The sequence below is a fragment of the Anomaloglossus baeobatrachus genome, chromosome 3 (genome assembly GCF_048569485.1).
Source record: "Anomaloglossus baeobatrachus isolate aAnoBae1 chromosome 3, aAnoBae1.hap1, whole genome shotgun sequence".
Lineage (NCBI taxonomy): Eukaryota > Metazoa > Chordata > Amphibia > Anura > Aromobatidae > Anomaloglossus > Anomaloglossus baeobatrachus.
The window spans coordinates 6489330-6494329 of record NC_134355.1 but is presented as its reverse complement, the minus strand read 5'-3'; the positions used below and the strand labels follow the sequence as shown (position 1 = coordinate 6494329).

General features: G+C 51.8%; 1 pseudogene; it reads left to right on the top strand.

Annotated features, from left to right (window-relative positions):
* The first annotated feature begins 995 nt into the window (after positions 1-995).
* The window catches only part of LOC142295834 (uncharacterized), a 120423-nt pseudogene continuing 116418 nt past the window's right edge, over positions 996-5000 (top strand).

Here is a 5000-nt window from a genome sequence, read left to right as displayed (position 1 = left end):
AATAAGGAGAGAGGAAGGGACGGAGAAAGGAAAGGAAGGAATGAGAGAGGAAGGGAAGAAGGGAAGGAGAGAAGAAGGGAAAGAAGTAGAGAGGAAGGGAAGGAGAGAAGAAGGGAAAGAAGGAAAGAGGACGGGAAGGAAGGAGAGAGGAATGGAAGGAAGGAGAGATGAAGGGAAGGAGCGAAGAAGGGAAAGAAGGAGAGAGTAAGGAAAGGGGGAAGGAGAGAAGGGAAAGAAGGAGAGAGGAAGGGAAGGAGGGAAGGAGAGAAGAAGGGAAGGAAAGAGAGAGGAAGGTAAGAAGGGAAGGAGAGAAGAAGGGAAAGAAGGAGAGAGGAAGGGAAGGAGGGAAGGAGAGAGGAAAAGAAGGAAGGAGAGAGGAAGGGAAGAAGGGAAGGAGAGCAGAAGGGAAAGAAGGAGAGAGGAAGGGAAGGAGAGAGGCAGGGAAGGAAAGAGAGAGGAAGGGAAGCAGGGAAGGAGAGAGGAAGGGAAGGAAGGAGAGAGGAAGGGAAGAAGGGAAGGAGAGAAGAAGGAGAAGAAGGAGAGAGAAAGGGAAGCAGAGAAGGAGAGAGGAAAGGAAGGGAGGAGAGAGGAAGGGAAGGAGAGAAGAAGGAGAGAGTAGGGGAAGGAGGGAAGGAGAGAGGAAGGGAAGGAATGAGAGAGGAAGGGAAGGAGGGAAGGAGAAAGGAAGGGAAGGAAGGAGAGAGGAGGGGAAGGAGAGAAGAAGGGAAAGAAGGAGAGAGGAAGGGAAGGGGGGAAGGAGAGGGGGAAGGGAAGGAAGGAAAAAGGAAGGGAAGGAGAGAAGAATGAAAAGAAGGAGAGAGGAAGGGAAGAAGGGAAGGAAGGAGAGAGGAAGGGAAGGAAGGAGAGAGGAAGGGAAGAAGGGAAGGAGAGAAGAAGGGAAAGAAGGAGAGAGGAAGGGAAGGAGAGAGGAAGGGAAGGAATGAGAGAGGAAGGGAAGCAGGAAGGAGAGAGGAAGGGAAGGAAGGAGAGAGGAAGGGAAGAAGGAAGGAGAGAAGAAGGAAAAGAAGGAGAGAGGAAGGGAAGGAGAGAAGAAGGGAAAGAAAGAGAGGAAGGGAAGGAGAGAGGCAGGGAAGGAATGAGAGAGGAAGGGAAGCAGGGAAGGAGAGAGGAAGGAAGGAAGGAGAGAGGAAAGGAAGAAGGGAAGGAGAGAAGAAGGAGAAGAAGGAGAGAGGAAGGGAAGCAGAGAAGGAGAGAAGAAGGGAAAGACAGGAGAGAGTAGGGGAAGGAGGGAAGGAGAGAGGAAGGGAAGGAATGGGAGAGGAAGGGAAGGAAGGAGAGAGGAAGGAAGGAGGGAAGGAGAGAGGAAGGGAAGGAAGGAAGGAGAGAGGAAGGGAAGGAGAGAAGAAGGGAAAGAAGGAGAGAGGAAGGGAAGGAGGGAAGGAGAGAGGAAGGGAAGGAAGGAAGGAGAGAGGAAGGGAAGGAAGGCGAGAAGAAGGGAAGGAAGGAGAGAGGAAGGGAAGAAGGGAAGGGGGGAAGAAGGGAAAGAAGGATAGAGGAAGGAAGGAGAGAAGAAGGGAAGGAATGAGAGAGGAAAGGAAGGAGAGAAGAAGGGAAGAAGGGAAGGAGAGAAGAAGGAAAAGAAGGAGAGAGGAAGGTAAGGAGAGAAGAAGGGAAAGAAGGAGAGAGGAAGGGAAGCAGGGAAGGAGAGAGGAAAGGAAGGAGGAGAGAGGAAGGGAAGAAGGGAAGGAGAGAAGAAGGGAAAGAAGGAGAGAGGAAGGGAAGCAGGGAAGGAGAGAGGAAAGGAAGGGAGGAGAGAGGAAGGAAGAAGGGAAGGAGAGAAAAAGGGAAAGAAGGAGAGAGTAGGGGAAGGAGAGAGGAAGGGAAGGAGGGAAGGAGAGAAGAAGGGAAAGAAGGAGAGAAGAAGGGAAGGAGAGAAGGGAAAGAAGGAGAGAGGAGGGGAAGGAGGGAAGGAGAGAAGAAGGGAAAGAAGGAGAGAGGAAGGGAAGGAGGAAGGAGAGAGGAAGGGAAGGAAGGAAAAGGAGGGAAAAAGAGAAGAATGGAAAGAAGGAGAGAGGAAGGGAAGAAGGGAAGGAGAGAAAAATGGAAAGAAGGAGAGAGGAAGGGAAGAAGGGAAGGAAGGAGAGAGGAAGGGAAGGAAGGAGAGAAGGAAGGAAGGAGAGAGGAAGGGAAGAAGGGAAGGAGAGAAGAATGGAAAGAAGGAGAGAGGAAGGGAAGAAAGGAAGGAAGGAGAGAGGAAGGGAAGGAAAGAGAGAAGGGAATTAAGGAGAGAGGAAGGGAAGAAGGGAAGGAGGGAAGAAGGAAAGAAGGATAGAGGAAGGGAAGGAGGAAGAAGGGAAGGAATGAGAGAGGAAGGGAAGGAGAGAGGAAGGGAAGGAAGGAGAGAGGAAGGGAAGAAGGGAAGGAGAGAAGAAGGAAAAGAAGGAGAGAGGAAGGGAAGGAGAGAAGAAGGGAAAGAAGGAGAGAGGAAGGGAAGCAGGGAAGGAGAGAGGAAAGGAAGGGAGGAGAGAGGAAGGGAAGAAGGGAAGGAGAGAAGAAGGAAAGAAGGAGAGAGTAGGGGAAGGAGAGAGGAAGGGAAGGAGGGAAGGAGAGAGGAAGGGAAAGAAGGAGAGAGGAAGGGAAGAAGGGAAGGAGAGAAGGGAAAGAAGGAGAGAGGAGGGGAAGGAGGGAAGGAGAGAAGAAGGGAAAGAAGGAGAGAGGAAGGGAAGGAGGGAAGGAGGGAAGGAGAGAGGAAGGGAAGGAAGGAAGGAAGGAGAGAGGAAGGGAAGGAAGGCGAGAAGAAGGGAAGGAAGGAAGGAGAGAGGAAGGGAAGAAGGGAAGGAGGGAAGAAGGAAGGAAGGAAAAGGAAGGGAAAAAGAGAAAAATGGAAAGAAGGAGAGAGGAAGGGAAGAAGGGAAGGAAGGAGAGAGGGAGGGAAGGAAGGAGAGAGGAAGGGAAGAAGGGAAGGAAAGAAAAAGGAAAGAAGGAGAGAGGAAGGGAAGGAGAAAAGAAGGGAAAGAAGGAGAGAGGAAGGGAAGGAGAGAAGAAGGGAAGGAAGGAGAGAAGAAGAGAGGGAAGGGAAGAAGGGACAGAGAGAAGAAGGGAAAGAAGGAGAGAGGAAGGTAAGGAGGGAAGGAGAGAGGAAAAGAAGGAAGGAGAGAGGGAGGGAAGGAGAGAGGAAGGAAGGAAGGAAGGAGAGAGGAAGTGAAGAAGGGAAGGAGAGAAGAAGGGAAAGAAGGAGAGAGGAGGGGAAGGAGGGAAGGAGAGAAGAAGGGAAAGAAGGAGAGAGGAAGGGAAGGAGAGAGGAAGGGAAGGAAGGAAAAAGCAAGGGAAGAAGGGAAGGAGAGAAGAATGGAAAGAAGGAGAGAGGAAGGGAAGAAGGGAAGGAAGGAAAGAGGAAGGGAAGGAAGGAGAGAAGAAGGGAAGGAAGGAGAGAGGAAGGGAAGAAGGGAAGGAGGGAAGAAAGGATAGAGGAAGGGAAGGAGAGAAGGGAAGGAATGAGAGAGGAAGGGAAGCAGGGAAGGAGAGAGGAAGGGAAGGAAGGAGAGAGGAAGGGAAGAAGGGAAGGAGAGAAGAAGGAGAAGAAGGAGAGAGAAAGGGAAGCAGAGAAGGAGAGAGGAAAGGAAGGGAGGAGAGAGGAAGGGAAGGAGAGAAGAAGGAGAGAGTAGGGGAAGGAGGGAAGGAGAGAGGAAGGGAAGGAATGAGAGAGGAAGGGAAGGAGGGAAGGAGAAAGGAAGGGAAGGAAGGAGAGAGGAGGGGAAGGAGAGAAGAAGGGAAAGAAGGAGAGAGGAAGGGAAGGAGGAAGGAGAGGGGGAAGGGAAGGAAGGAAAAAGGAAGGGAAGGAGAGAAGAATGAAAAGAAGGAGAGAGGAAGGGAAGAGGGAAGGAAGGAGAGAGGAAGGGAAGGAAGGAGAGAGGAAGGGAAGAAGGGAAGGAGAGAAGAAGGGAAAGAAGGAGAGAGGAAGGGAAGGAGAGAGGAAGGGAAGGAATGAGAGAGGAAGGGAAGCAGGGAAGGAGAGGAAGGGAAGGAAGGAGAGAGGAAGGGAAGAAGGGAAGGAGAGAAGAAGGAAAAGAAGGAGAGAGGAAGGGAAGGAGAGAAGAAGGGAAAGAAAGAGAGGAAGGGAAGGAGAGAGGCAGGGAAGGAATGAGAGAGAAGGGAAGCAGGGAAGGAGAGAGGAAGGGAAGGAAGGAGAGAGGAAGGGAGAAGGGAAGGAGAGAAGAAGAAGAAGGAGAGAGGAAGGGAAGCAGAGAAGGAGAGAAGAGGGAAGAAGGAGAGAGTAGGGGAAGGAGGGAAGGAGAGAGGAAGGGAAGGAATGGGAGAGGAAGGAAGGAAGGAGAGAGGAAGGGAAGGAGGGAAGGAGAGAGGAAGGGAAGGAAGGAAGGAGAGAGGAAGGGAAGGAGAGAGAAGGGAAAGAAGGAGAGAGGAAGGAAGGAGGGAAGGAGGGAAGGAGAGAGGAAGGGAAGGAAGGAAGGAGAGAGGAAGGGAAGGAAGGCGAGAAGAAGGGAAGGAAGGAGAGAGGAAGGGAAGAAGGGAAGGGGGAAGAAGGGAAAGAAGGATAGAGGAAGGAAGGAGAGAAGAAGGGAAGGAAGAGAGGAAAGGAAGGAGAGAGGAAGGAAGAAGGGAAGGAGAGAAGAAGGAAAGAAGGAGAGAGGAAGGTAAGGAGAGAAGAAGGGAAAGAAGAGAGAGAGGAAGGAAGCAGGGAAGGAGAGAGGAAAGGAAGGGAGGAGAGAGGAAGGGAAGAAAGGGAAGGAGAGAAGAAGGGAAAGAAGGAGAGAGGAAGGGAAGCAGGGAAGGAGAGAGGAAAGGAAGGGAGGAGAAGGGATGGACCGAGGAAGGAGAGAAAAAGGAAAGAAGGAGAGAGTAGGGGAAGGAGAGAGGAAGGGAAGGAGGGAAGGAGAGAAGGGAAAGAAGGAGAGAAGAAGGAAGGAGAGAAGGGAAGAAGGAGAGAGGAGGGAAGGAGGGAAGGAGAGAGTGGAAAGGAAGAGAGGAGAAGAGGAAGGGTAGGAGAAGGAAGAGAAGGCTGAAGGAAGGAAGGAAGGAGG